The following is a 15,661-nucleotide window of genomic DNA, read 5'->3' as shown; positions in this document are numbered from 1 at the left end:
ACCCCAACAATACTAACAGCTAAAACTAATATATAAACTAAAACACATTAGAATACTTTTAAAACGTTATTTTTACACCTATACTACTGAATATGATATTAAGAATGACATTCCTAAAAACAATATGACTTACCAAAAAAACAATATGCTTGAGAACGATATTCTATACGATTATAATTTTGCACCACAATATTATTTTTCCAATTTTTATGAGTTCCAATATTTTGAGACTGATATTTTGTCCAAACACCACTGTGATGACTTACAGCACTCCTCATGATGTCTGACATAGACACATGGTCGACTCTAAAACAATGTAACTTGTATGAGTAAACGTGGTGCAAAGTTAAGCAAGCAACCTCCAGCTGGAAACAAAAGAAGGTGACTAGACTTAAGTAGGAAAGGGCATGTGGGTAGTGGGAAGGGCTAACAGGAGAAAGAAGCTGTGGCACTGGCCCCATTGAAGTCCTTTGTCGCCATAGAAGGGACTCACCAAATCTGGCTATTGTTGGAGACCCCCTACCACTGACGGTGCCACCACAGGCATATATCTCCATGGATGTGGGCAATAGTCATGGCAGCAGTGAGATGGACTTGTAGTCTCCTAGGACCATGACGCAGACTGGAGCACCTTTGTCAACAAGTGTAGACATAGCCTTGACTTCAGACAGCTTGTCCTTAGAGTGTGAGTGTATCTTCATTCAGCTATTATATGCACATTCCGCACCTATCTCTTCTTCAAGAGTGACAGTTAGGTCAGAAGAAAACGTTTCCAGGGGGTACAGAGGCTTGGTGCCTGAGACAGCCATAGCCACCCACCTATAATGTTACTGAGAAGTGGCAATCTAGATCTAAACACTCTTGCCAGATGATCAAGCTTGCCACACTCCAAGCATATCATGCCTTTCGCTGGGCAGGGTAAAGTACGCAAGAATGTTCCGGCACATATACCTTGGATACAGTGTGCGGGTTACATTCTCAGAATTAGCACACAGCACCATTCCACTTACTATCTCGGTAGGTTCTGTTTTATTTGGACGGTAGAACTCTGATACCTTCATTAGCATCGGATCATTCATGTGTTCGTCCCATCACAAGCACGTTTGTCAGGGGCATTCTTGTTTGCATAGTATCAGTCATTACAGCATGGTGGAATGATAGTCATACGTGAGTTGGGCACATAGGCCCTCATAATGAACACGGCGGTTCAGACCGCCATGCCGGCAAGGGAGGAAAAGACCGCCACCGGCATGGCAGTCTGAACCGCCATATAATCAACACAGGGAGGGCCGCCTGTGGCAGCCCTCCGCCACCGCCAGACTACCGCTGACAGGCAGTTTGACGATGGCGGATAACATTATCCGGCAGGGCAGTGCTGCAAGCAGCGCTGCCCTCCAGATAATGTACCCTGGTTCCCCAGCCTTTCCCTGGTGGGTTTCCCTGCCAGGGAAAGGCGGGCGGTAGGGGTGCTCTGGGGCCCCCCTGGGGGCCCCTGCACTGCCCATGCACTTGGCATGGGCAGTGCAGGGGCCCCCGTGCAGTGCCCCGTCACGCAGGATCTGCGGGATGGGTGCTGCTGTACCCGCCGCACAGTGGCATTGATGTCAGATCCATGTGGAGCCGCCAGCAATTTCCCAGCCCCGGCCCAGCAGAATGTTCTTTATGCGGCCGGCGGGGTCCCAGGGGGGCTGGCGGTCAGTGAAATGACTGCCAGCATGAACACGGCGGTAAACACCGCCGTGTTTATAATGACCCCCATATTTCCTCATTCCGCTGCATTAATTCATGTGTGCTGGCACCTCTGAGAAGCAGCTTCTGGAGCAGACCTATGGGTTCATTCAGATTTGTTTTTGCTTGCCTGAATATGATTCTCTCATACTATGGTTTGCCTCTGTTCCAGGTTGCAGTTTGAGGGTGGCCAGTGTTGCAGCATATACTTCAGTTGTGCCAGTGTTTCGAAGCAACTTATGAACTATTTTGTCAGCGAGACAAAGCAATATGGATTGACTGACAGCAAAATTCATTTCCTGAACTGCTGTGAAATAGTTATCGAAATATCCTCCCAAGAGAAGCTTCCTCCTATCAAGAAGACGGTATTGACATTCCAGAAGAATTGTGGGGTTAAGTCTAGGGTGCATGTCATTGTGGTGCTGACTCTGGATGCTGATTGTACTGGCTCTGCGCGTGTGTTCTTCATCCCACCTACACAGTCGCTGTAATCCAATTGGTCACACTCCCCATCACTGATCTACTGATTAGCTGACCCCGGCTTCCACAGTTATCATTTTTCAGCGTTAGTACAAGTCCTTTACCTGCTTCCAACTTTTGTTCATCTCATTTCTTCCAGGTGGCACAACTGCCAGGTGAGATCCTATTGCTCGATGGCAGTGTTCTGTCCTGCGTTTAGTGCGCATGTGTGGTGGTAACAACTGCAGAAATAAAGACACATTGCCAAGTTAGTTGTTAAATGCAAGAGCCTCCACTAGCCCGCCTTGACTTTTCTAATCTATCTATCTATCTATCTATCTATCTATCTATCTATCTATCTATCTATCTATCTATCTATCTATCTATCTATCTATCTATCTATCTATCTATCTATCTATCTATCTCATTGTCTGTCTTTTTTGTTTATCTTTCTAGTGACTTGTTAAAGCAGGAAACATTCACCTCTGAGAGACCTTTTGGCACGAGGTTGCTGACGTAGATCGGAATCAAACAGGGAACTAAGATTGTGGTCAAAGAGACAGGTTTTAAGCATCTTTCTCGGTCTGAGCAAGTTTCCTTAAACTCTGAGTACCTGGAGGAGTTTATTCCCAGAGATAAGCTTTGTCAAAGGCCGCCAATGAATCTAATATGATCAGGACTCTGAATCTGCTGTTAGACAACACCATTTTGAGTTCCTCCAGTACTGAGATCACTGCTATCTAAGTACTGAGTCCTGGCCGAAAGCAAGTTTACCTAATGTCTAATAATGAATTACTTTCAACAAAACACCGAATTTTGGAGGTATCTGCCCTTCAGTGAGTTTACTCATCAAAGGAAGCAGGTAAATGAGGCAGAAATTAGCCAGTTCCAAAGCCAAGAGGCAAGCTTTCTTAAGTAGGATTCTAACCATGGCAGTATTGAGCTCAGCGGGCATGAATTCTGTAGATAAGGAATAGCTTAATCATACTCTCGATCCTGGGGCATACCCTGCATGGTAACAGTTTGAGAATATTTCATGGGCAAATTCCACGCAAGCTTACTTGATATCAATACGTTATGGTTTTGTCAAAAGTAGCTTCTTTAACAGGTGTCATATTCGGACATGGATGGAGGACAGGAGATGACAAACATCTTAAGGATTTTTGGGGCCCTTGACCATACCTACTTTTGAGGCCCTTGTTCAGAACAGCATTGAATTTATGGTCCAATTTCAGCATTTTCATGCCCTCTTTGGCCAGTGACCGACACTGTACAGACACAATGGTCCACATTCCAAATTTGTTTCTGTCTAATATTCAGGGATAGCGATGTGTATTTTCAACATTGTAATAGGGCAGCAGCTCACTAATAATGTTGAAAATAACCTCTGTGACCCACTGCCATTTCTCATATGTGAGGTCGAATTATGATCTAAAATGAACTTTTTATGGTTGTTGTATGGTGTTCAAAAGCAAACAACATTTCTCTGGAAAATGTCTGTAATAGATTCCCACACATCACTCATATTAAAAATAAATTAAAGGAAAATGGCATTTGAAACAATTTTTGTTTAAGAATCATTTAAAGTCATTAGGGCAGGACTGGGTGGAGAACAGAGCCGGTTCTAGCAAGGGCCCCTCTGAATGGCTAGGGCCCTGGGCCAGAGCCCACTTTGCCCATGCCTTAAAACGTCTCTGGAGGTGAACAGAATTTGTGATCCCCTTGGAGGTCATTATTCGCAGCGGTTTCTTCTCCCCAAAGTCCAATATTTTGATGAAGAATAGAGGCAAACAGTCTGCAAGACCTTGGGAAGGAAATATGTATTTCTCTAGAGCATTTGGATGTTTGAGCATAGTGATTGTCTTGAGGAGTTCTTTTGAAGAGTGAGCAACTTAGTCAAACTTGAATCGATTAGCCTTCTTTTTCAGCCCTCACTAAGGGGAGACATTTACACATTTCCCTTTAAAAACAAAATTAATGTTCTTTGTCATATGACCAGATCAATGGGCTTTCACCTTTTGAAGCATGTTTGTTACTGTTTTATGGGGGGAGTAAACAAGGAAAAAATGACATTTTTAGTTTAACCAGCTTCGTTTCCATTAGAGTTAAAGAATTCAGAGAGTCTTCCAATGACTGGTTGAAGGTCTTTGATATTTGTTGCCATTGGACTGGCTTATAGAGGTGCAACTAGGGGTGCAAGATCTTATTAATATAGATGTTTCCAAGACTTCATAGCAGACTTCACAAGTTTGCTGCAAATTATCAGCCGCTGATGATAGTCATTAATGCAAGCAGGGATAAGGTCAGACCTCATAATGAGGCAACGGTTGCCCAGTGGAAAGTCTATTTTCTGCACTAAAGAGAAGATCTATTCTATGTCCAGAATTGTGTGATGGACTTAGGTCTTCTGGATAAGGTCAAATGTCTTCAAGCTTTGTAGGAGGGAGTTCATGTTCGATCTAGGGCAATAAAGAGCATTTGCTCATACCTAAGACGATCAGTTCATCGCGTGAAGGAGAACAGGGTGTCACCAGTTCGTCAGACCAGGGAAAAACAAAAGCTGAGACATAACATGACTTTTTTAGTGAGTTTAAAAAAACAGAAAAATATTAACAGCTGTAAAAGTTACTTCAGTTAGTAAGTTAATAGAAATGCTATCATAGTAGATGAACATCACCCCACACATCTGTCATAAGGACTTTGAAATTAGTAGGAATCAAATCTACCTAATGGGAACAGTCATAAGACCATCAAGATACTTTAGCAGCCTACAGCTGGCGATTGTGAGCTTTGAAAGGGGAGTTAACTGCAGTTCTATTTGTAACAACAGAACGAGCATTAGTTATAATTTATGCTACATAAATGTTAACCTGAGATGGAGCTGTGACTTCTAAACAAAGCAACATATTCACATCACAGCCTCATAACTTGAATCATTTTGAATGTGGGGAATGTGCAGAGCCCACCACTAAACTCCTGTAGTGTGGCATACCAGTGGTGTAGTGTTGTGTGAGTGTGTATGATGGGAACCGTTTTGGCTCCTGAAAGGCTACGTAGAGCGGTGACGCAAGTGTTAGAATGTGGTGAAGTGAATGCAGGTTTAGAATGTTGAGTTCGCTGTTACACGCAGATGAATAAAGATGTTCAATACATAGCTCTGGGTATGGCCTAGTCATTGGCGGGTACCCAAGCTAGTGAGGATGCTACAAGTGGGGCAGGTCATAAACACAGGAACCAAGGCATGGTAGTAGTGTAAGGAGGTTGGCCCTCTCAATACCAGGAAACGTAGCACCATCGGCACAAGGAAGACTATTTGGCAGAACAGCCCCCCTTTCCGGTGCCTGCCAACTGAGGAAGTGCCCAAGTTCATGAGAGTCAACGTTCCTGTTTAGGTGCGAGGCTTGTGATTTATTTTAGGAAAGCAGTAGCTCCATTTTAGCTTTATCCTGCTTTGAAGTACAGACACTTCACTATAATTTAATGGTGACACTGTTCCCTCAATGTTGTTTCTCAAATATCCTTCTAATTCATCCCAAATGCTGACACATTTATGAAAGCTACTCCCAGTCAATGGCAGTCACAGAGACTGAGTTACTAGTATGGCTCAGGTTAGGGTGAAGGCACGCATCCATAGGGGGCTAGAGGGGCCGGAGAGGAAACCCTACTAAGGCCTACGAGAAGGTGCCATGGACAAGAAAGGCCGTGCAGAATCAAAGGTGCCAACAGGAATTGGCACCCCCTCTTTTCTGTTGCCAGGCAGAAAAGAAAAAGGGGAGAGGACATGAGCGGCAAACGGGCAGCAAAAGGGCGCAAACGTAAAGGGACAATAGTAGGCCTTGTTTGGATTTGCATTTTCCCCTTTGACACCTTGAAGGTAGTGAGGGGCTCAAAAGGGGGCTGCCACGGCCGAGACAACATTTTTCATTAGGTTGGCCGGACAGGTATGACATGGCTCAAATGATTTATGGCACCCCAATAAGGAATGACAGTGGGACATTTATGCTATAAATCAATGGTAAATAAACTGCGGCCAATGTTTTTCAATGACATAATGTATTTGTATCATTGTATTTATTTTGGGAGAGGGCCGCAGGGTTTAGGTGTAGAGCAGCATCAGCATCTCAGCACTAGTGGAGCAAAAGTGAAGAACAAAAACAGAGGGTGAGCAGAGGTAGTTTCAGTGTTGCTTCTTGGTCGGAGTATCTAGCCCTACACTATGAGCCAAAGGGATCAAATTTTCGAGAGTGAAAGGTTCAAAGTTAAGTGCCTTTGAATTGGTGGAGGTTTTTGATTTACTGATAGAACGACCTGGACTGCTTGTTTGTAATGGAGTCTTGGAGTACGAAGCATCTTTACCAGATATTGCACAGATGTGTCCTAACAGATATAAAGCTTGCCATCACCGAGGAGCTTGTTGTGTTGTCAGGGTCGTCTATGGCAGCACAACGAACCCCAGAGCATGTGTAGGCCCTGCTTGGAGGTGGGACAGACCACTGCATAAAAGCTCTCTATACACTCCTTTACTGGATCTGACCTCGAGCCTCGCTCATGGGCCCTTTTTATTAACTTCTCCACCTTTGCCCTGGCCTGTACCACCTCAGGCTGAAAAACATGGGAAAACCACAAACAACCCTCTTATTATCTGACCTAATTTGGTGACCACTCCCAACATTACCGAGCTCAAGGGTGGGTGGAGGTTTAGTTCTAATTTATGAACATAGTTGGACTGCAGACGTGCTTAATCTTAGCTAGTATGAAGCAGCGGAATGTTTAGGTTTCGTTAATATGATCTTGCATACCTGCTCAGTCAGTGGTCTTTTTGTTGCCATGATAAGACTTTGGGAAGAACTTAACAGATTTCCTAACACCACTGCTAATCCAGCCACACGTCCTTTATTGTTTTGGGTGATTTTATTGTATGGATGTACCTGCTGGCTAACACAATGGCAAATGATTTTTAAAATATGATAGACTCTCTAAAATTGTCATTAAGAGTGGGGGCGGTGCTAAATGCCTAAATACTGTTTGCCTACTAAGATCTACTGACTTGGAAAAACTGAACACAGCTAGCTTAGTCTGGCCATTTTGAAGCTGAGATTTAGAATCACACCTGTGGGACATGGTAGGATAGTTGTTCCCGCACAATCCCTCCTGGAATTTACATTTTCAGGAGAAACCTGAAAGAGCGCCTTTAGATGGGATTCCACCATCTAATAGGGATGACATCAATTTTAATTATGATACATTGAGGGAATAGGTGAGTAATGGAGTAGAACATGCCCTTCCCAGGAATTAGAGCCGGCGCTCAAGACCACCTGTATCATGGTATGATGATATTGCGAATGGCAAGAAAAGGTGCTGTAAAAATTGTAAAGAATATAGAGGTCCAATTATGCGTAGGAGGTGAGGCAACAGTTAAGAGAGGCATTGAAAAAAAGTATAAACGCCTGGTCAATGAGAATAAGGCCAAATTTTATGCAGAGAGGATCCTGTTGTGCTTCCAGAGAATTATTTCACACAATAAAATATTTAGCATCCACTTTCTGCCTCTCAACAATTGATAGGATCTCAGTGCTCTGTGATAAGCTGTTAACGTTCTTTCAAAATAAAGTCAAACAATCTGTGCCTTGGTCTGCTGCATTTAAGCATGCCTCAGTACCAAACCAGGTGTCCCTGGGGTCGGAGTTAAATCTGATAATATCCTGGATGAATATGACTCGGTCTCTGCAGAGGAATTGGTAGCTTTACTGGATAAGACTTCTTCTGAATCAATTCTAGAGCCTATGCCACCTGAGATCTGGCAGTAAGGCCACACATTGCTTTATATTGACCTGCAGGATATTTTTAATAAATCCATCCAGTTAACCATGGTTCTGAAGGTATGGAAGCAAGCATTAGTCCCCCCTCTTCTTAAAAGCCCACAATTGACCCTGAAATCTTAGGTGACTATTGTCTAGTTTCACAATTTCCATATCCAGCAAAGATATTAGAGTGAACAATAAATAATCATCTCACAGCTTACCTGTAGCTTTGTGATGTGGTAGAACTAGCTTTTGTGGTGCTTAGAGCACTGAAACTGCACTGGTAGCAGTGATGGAAGTTTCCAGAGAGACGCTGAAGTGAGTGTTGTATTTTCTTGGAAAATTATGTGAAGGTTCATCAGAGCGCGCCAAAGTTGTTAGCAAAACAAAAAACACTTTTTCGATATAAACTAGGTCCTAACTATAACTACCTACTTGGTGTCCGCTTAGTAATATGTATATACACCTACACACACACACACACATAAAAATTTTAATATACAACTTAGAACAGAAAAAAGGAAAAAATAAATTACATATAATAATATCAACTTCACTTAATACAAAACAATACTATAATGAAATCATCACTTATTTATTACATTTCAATTAATAAATAAAAACAATACATTTTAAGTAATAAACATCTCAGAAACAAATTCTCACAAACACCACTGAGTAAATTACATTTATTTAAGCAATGATAAACATGAAAATCGTTTGGCATATTTAATTTACAATTATTAAATTACATATCAATATAAATTACTATAAAACTATAGTATATTTTTATTTTCTTAGCAACGTACTCACTTAAAAATGAAACAATCTTAAGAGTTGCATGTTTAATAAACATATAAAAGCAGCTAAAATACATATCTAAATAAATAAAACACTACAACAATTACTCAATAATTAATATACATAATAAATAATCAAATAATGTTTTATCAAAAATAGGATCAAATTAAAATACAATTAATTTAATGCAACTACACACTCTATTCTCCTACAAACACAGCAACCCATATCTAAAATATAACTTAAATAAATCAGTATTAAACTATTCAAATAATGAACACTCAATTAAAAGTATTTTACAATTAAAAACAAATTAACAGTAATGTATTTTTGTATAACTAAATTAACTCCCGATCTTATACCCCTACAAACCCAACAACCCATTACTAATGTATAACTTAAATAAATAGGTAATCAGCTATTTACATATCAAAAAATTAAATAATTTATTAACAATTACAAACTAATTACCAATTTTAGTATATCTTAATTACCTTTCCACCCTATGCCCCTACAAACCCAGCAAATGTCCTACTAAAATATTACTTACAAAGTAATAATAAAACTAATTTAATAATAAAAATTTACATTTTAAATTCAAAATACAATCTAGCCATTTCAATTGCATAATTTAGTAATCATTTAAAAAATAATTATCAACAAAAATTAAGTACCAATATATTAAACATATTTCTAATGTAAATAACTTCCTGCTCTGTCCCCATACAAAACCAACAACTCTCTACAATACTAAAAATCAATTGTAACACTAAAACAACCCCTAAATCACTTACAATTACAAACTCTATTTTTAAAGATTAATAACAATTACCCCAACAATGCTAACAACTAAAACTAATATATAAACTAAAATACATTAGAATACTTTTCAAACTTTATTTTTACACCTATACTACTGAAATTGATATTAAGAATGACATTCCAAAAAACATTATTACTTACCAAAAAAACAACATGCTTGAGAACGATATTCTATACGATTATAATTTTGCACCACAATATTATTTTTCCAATATTTATGAGTTCCAATATTTTGAAACTGATATTTTGTCCAAACACAACTGTGATGACTTACAGCACTCCTCATGATGTCTGAGATAGACACATGGTCGACTCTAAACCAATGTAACTTGTATGAGTAAACGTGGTGCAAAGTTAAGCAAGCAACCTCCAGCTGGAAACAAAAGAAGGTGACTAGACTTAAGTAGGAAAGGGCATGTGGGTAGTGGGAAGGGCTAACAGGAGAAAGAAGCTGTGGCACTGGCCTCATTGAAGTCCTTTGTCGCCATAGAAGGGACTCACCAAATCTGGCTATTGTTGGAGACCCCCTACCACTGACGGTGCCACCACAGGCATATATCTCCATGGATGTGGGCAATAGTCATGGGAGCAGTGAGATGGACTTGTAGTCTCCTAGGACCATGACGCAGACTGGAGCACCTTTGTCAACAAGTGTAGACATAGCCTTGACTTCAGACAGCTTGTCCTTAGAGTGTGAGTGTATCTTCATTCAGCTATTATATGCACATTCCGCACCTATCTCTTCTTCAAGAGTGACAGTTAGTTCAGAAGAAAACATTTCCATGGGGTACAGAGGCTTGGTGCCTGAGACAGCCATAGCCACCCATCTGTAATGTTACTGAGAAGTGGCAATCTAGATCTAAACACTCTTGCCAGATGATCAAGCTTGCCACACTCCAAGCATATCATGCCTTTCGCTGGGCAGGGTGAAGTACGCAAGAATGTTCCGGCACATATACCTTGGATACAGTGTGCGGGTTACATTCTCAGAATTAGCACACAGCACCATTCCACTTACTATCTCGGTAGGTTCTGTTTTATTTGGACGGTAGAACTCTGATACCTTCATTAGCATCGGATCATTCATGTGTTCGTCCCATCACAAGCACGTTTGTCAGGGGCATTCTTGTTTGCATAGTATCAGTCATTACAGCATGGTGGAATGACAGTCATACGTGAGTTGGGCACATAGGCCCTCATAATGAACATGGCGGTTCAGACCGCCATGCCGGCGGAAAAGGCCGCCACCGGCATGGCGGTCTGAACCGCCATATAATCAACACAGGGAGGGCTGCCTGTGGCAGACCTCCGCCACCGCCAGACTACCGCCGACAGGCAGCCTAACGATGGCGGATAACATTATACGGCAGGGCAGTGCTGCAAGCAGTGCTGCCCTCCAGATAATGTACCCTGGTTCCCCAGCCTTTCCCTGGTGGGTTCCCCCGCCAGGGAAAGGCGGGTGGTAGGGGTGCTCTAGGGCCCCCCTGGGGGCCCCTGCACTGCCCATGCACCTGTCATGGGCAGTGCAGGGGCCCCCTTGCAGTGCCCTGTCGCGCAGGATCTGCGGTACGGGTGCTGCTGTACCCGCCGCACAGTGGCATTGATGGCAGATCCATGTGAAGTCGCTGGCAATTTCCCAGCCCCGGCCCAGCAGAATGTTCTTTATGTGGCCGGCAGGGTCCCAGGGGGGCTGGCGGTCAGTGAAATGACTGCCAGCATGAACACAGCGGTAAACACCGCCGTGTTCATAATGACCCCCCATATTTCCTCATTCCACTGCATTAATTCACTTGTGCTGGCACCTCTGAGAAGCAGCTTCTGGAGCAGACCTATGGGTTCATTCAGATTTGTTTTTGCTTGCCTGAATATGATTCTCTCATACTATGGTTTGCCTCTGTTCCAGGTTGCAGTTTGAGGGTAGCCAGTGTTGCAGCATATACTTCAGTTGTGCTAGTGTTTCGAAGCAACTTATGAACTATTTTGTCAGCGAGACAAAGCAATATGGATTGACTGACAGCAAAATTAATTTCCTGAACTGTGGGGAAATAGTTTTCGAAGTATCCTCCCAAGAGAAGCTTCCTCCTATCAAGAAGACGGTATTGACATTCCAGAAGAATTGTGGGGTTAAGTCTAGGGTGCATGTCATTGTGGTGCTGACTCTGGATGCTGATTGTACTGGCTCTGCGCGTGTGTTCTTCATCCCACCTACACAGTTGCTGTAATCCAATTGGTCACACTCCCCATCACTGATCTACTGATTAACTGACCCCGGCTTCCACAGTTGGCCTTTTTCAGCGTTAGTACAAGTCCTTTACCTGCTTCCAACTTTTGTTCATCTCATTTCTTCCAGGTGGCACAACTGCCAGGTGAGATCCTATTGCTCGATGGCAGTGTTCTGTCCTGCGTTTAGTGGGCATGCGTGGTGGTAACAACTGCAGAAATAAAGAAACATTGCCAATTTAGTTGTTAAATGCAAGAGCCTCCACGAGCACGTCTTGACTTTTCTAATCTATCTATCTATCTATCTATCTATCTATCTATCTATCTATCTATCTATCTATCTGTCTGTCTGTCTGTCTGTCTGTCTGTCTGTCTGTCTGTCTGTCTGTCTGTCTGTCTGTCTATCTATCTATCTATCTATCTATCTATCTATTTAGCTCATTGTCTGTCTTTTTGTTTATCTTTCTGGTGACTTGTTAAAGCAGGAAACATTCACCTCTGAGAGACCTCTTGGCACAAGGTTGCTGACGTAGATCGGAATCAAACAGGGAACTAAGATTGTGGTCAAAGAGACAGGTATGAAGCATCTTTCTCGGTCTGAGCAAGTTTCCTTAAACTCTGAGTACCTGGAGGAGTTTATTCCCAGAGATAAGCTTTGTCAAAGGCCGCCAATGAATCTAATATGATCAGGACTCTGAATCTGCTATTAGACAACACCATTTTGAGTTCCTCCAGTACTGAGATCACTGCTATCTAAGTACTGAGTCCTGGCCGAAAGCAAGTTTACCTAATGTCTAATAATGAATTACTTTCAACAAAACACCGAATTTTAGAGGTATCTGCCCTTTAGTGAGTTTAGTCATCAAAGGAAGCAGGTAAATGAGGCAGAAATTAGCCAGTTCCAAAGCCAAGAGGCAAGCTTTCTTAAGTAGGATTCTAACCATGGCAGTATTGAGCTCAGAGGGCATGAATTCTGTAGATAAGGAAAATCTTAATCATACTCTCGATCCTGGGGCATACCCTGCATGGTAACAGTTTGAGAATATTTCATAGGCAAATTCCACGCAAGCTTACTTGATATCAATACGTTATGGTTTCGTCAAAAGTAGCTTCTTTAAAAGGTGTCATATTCGGACATGGACGGAGGACAGGAGGTGACAGCCCTCTTAAGGATTTTGGGGGCCCTTGGCCATACGTACTTTTGAGGCCCTTGTTCAGAACAGCTTTGAATTGATGGTCCAATTTCAGCTCTTTGGCCCGTGACCGACACTGTACAGGCACAATGGTCCACATTCTAAATGTGTTTCTGTCTAATATTCAGGGATAGCGATGTGTATTTTCAACATTGTAGTAGGGCAGCAGCTCACTAATAATGTTGAAAATAACCTCTGTGACCCACTGCCATTTCTCATATGTGAGGTCAAATTATGATCTAAAACGAACTTTTTATGGTTGTTGCATGGTGCTCAAAAGCAAACAACATTTCTCTGGAAAATGTCTGTAATAGATTCCCACACATCACTCGTATTAAAAATAAATTAAAGGAAAATGGTATTTGAAACTATTTTTGTTTAAGAATCATTTAAAGTCATTAGGGCAGGACTGGATGGAGAACAGAGCCGGCTCTAGCAAGGGCCCCTCTGAATGGCTAGGGCCCTGGGCCAGAGCCCACTTTGCCCATGCCTTAAAACGTTTCTGGAGATGAACAGAATTTGTGATCCCTTTGGAGGTCATTATTTGCAGCGGTTTCTTCTCCCCAAAGTCCAATATTTTGATGAAGAATAGAGGCAAACAGTCAGCAAGACTGTGGGAAGGAAATATGTATTTCTCTAGAGCATTTGGATGTTTGAGCATAGTGATTGTCTTGAGGAGTTCTTTTGAAGAGTGAGCAACTTAGTCAAGCTTGAATCGATTAGCCTTCTTTTTCAGCCCTCACTAAGGGGGGACATTTACAAATTTGCCTTTAAAAACAAAATTAATGTTCTTTGTCATATGACCAGATCAATGGGCTTTCACCTTTTGAAGCATGTTTGTTACTGTTTTATGGGGGGAGTAAACAAGGAAAAAATGACATTTTTAGTTTAACCAGCTTCATTTCCATTAGAGTTAAGTAAAGAATTCAGAGAGTCTTCCAATGACTGGTTGAACGTCTTTGATATTTTTTGCCATTGGACTGGCTTATAGAGGACTTGTATGCAAGTAGGGGTACAAGATCTTATAAATATAGATTTTTCCAGGACTTCATAGCAGACTTCACAAGTTTGCTGCGAATTATCAGCCGCTGATGATGGTCATTAATGCGAGCAGGGAGAAGGTAGTGGTTAGACCTCATAATGAGGCGACGGTTGCCCAATGGAAATCTATTTTCTGCACTAAAGAGAAGATCTATTCTATGTCCAGAATTGTGTGATGGACCTAGGTCCTCCAGGTGAGGTCAAATGTCTTCAAGCTTTGTAGGAGGGAGTTCATGTTCGATCTAGGGCAATAAAGAGCATTTGCTCATACACTAAATTCACCTAAGACGATCAGTTAATCGTGTGAAGCAGAACAGGGTGTCACCAGTTCGTCAGACCAGGGAAAAACAAAAGCTGAGACATAACATGACATTTTTAGTCAGTTTAAAAAAACAGAAAAATATTAACAGCTGTAAAAGTTACTTCAGTTAGTAAGTTAACAGAAATGCTATCAAAGTAGATGAACATCACTCCCACACCTCTGTCATAAGGACTTTGAAATTAGTAGGAATCAAATCTACCTAATGGGAACAGTCATAAGACCATCAAGATACTTTAGCAGCCTACAGCTGGCGATTGTGAGCTTTGAAAGGGGAGTTAACTGCAGTTGTATTTGTAATAACAGAACGAGCATTAGTTATAATCAATGCTACATAAATGTTAACCTGAGATGGAGCAGTTACTTCTAAACAGAGCAACATGTTCACATCACAGACTCATAACTTGAATCATTTCGAATGTGGGGAATGTGCAGAGCCCACCACTAAACTCCTGTAGTGTGGCATACCAGTGGTGTAGTGTTGTGTGAGTGTGTATAATGGAACCGTTTTGGCTCCTGAAAGGCTACGTAGAGCGGTGACGCAAGTGTTAGAATGTGGTGAAGTGAATGCAGGTTTAGAATGTTGAGTTCGCTGTTGCACGTAGATGAATAAAGATGTTCAGTACATAGCTCTGGGTATGGCCTAGTCATTGGTGGGTACCCAAGCTAGTGAGGATGCTACAAATGGGACAGGTCATAAACACAGTAACCAAGGCATGGTAGTAGTGTAAGGAGGTTGGCCCTCTCAATACCAGGAAACGTAGCACCATCGGCACAAGGAAGACTATTTGGCACAACAGCCCACCTTTCCGGTGCCTGCCAACTGAGGAAGTGCCCAAGTTCATGAGAGTCAACATTCCTATTTAGGTCCGAGGCTTGTGATTTATTTTAGAAAAGCAGTAGCTCCATTTTAGCTTTATCCTGCTTTGAAGTACAGACACTTCACTGTAATTTAATGGTGACACTCTGTTCCCTCAATGTTGTTTCTTAAATATCCTTCTTATTCATCCCAAATGCTGACACATTTATGCGAGCTACTCCCAGTCAATGTCAGTCACAGAGACTGAGTTACTAGTATGCCTCAGGTTAGGGTGAAGGCACGCACCCAGAGGGGGCTGGAGGGGCCAGAGAGGAAACCCTGCTAAGGCCTAGGAGAAGGTGCCATGGACAAGAAAGGCCGCGCAGAATCAAAGGTGCCAACAGGAAGTGGCACTCCCTCTTTTCTGTTGCCAGGCAGAAAAGAAAAAGGGGAGAGGACATGAGCGGCAAACGGGCAG

The sequence above is a fragment of the Pleurodeles waltl genome, chromosome 3_1, assembly GCF_031143425.1.
Source record: "Pleurodeles waltl isolate 20211129_DDA chromosome 3_1, aPleWal1.hap1.20221129, whole genome shotgun sequence".
Taxonomy (NCBI): Eukaryota; Metazoa; Chordata; class Amphibia; order Caudata; family Salamandridae; genus Pleurodeles; species Pleurodeles waltl.
The sequence above is the reverse complement of the archived record's forward strand: the minus strand, read 5'-3'. Positions refer to the sequence as shown.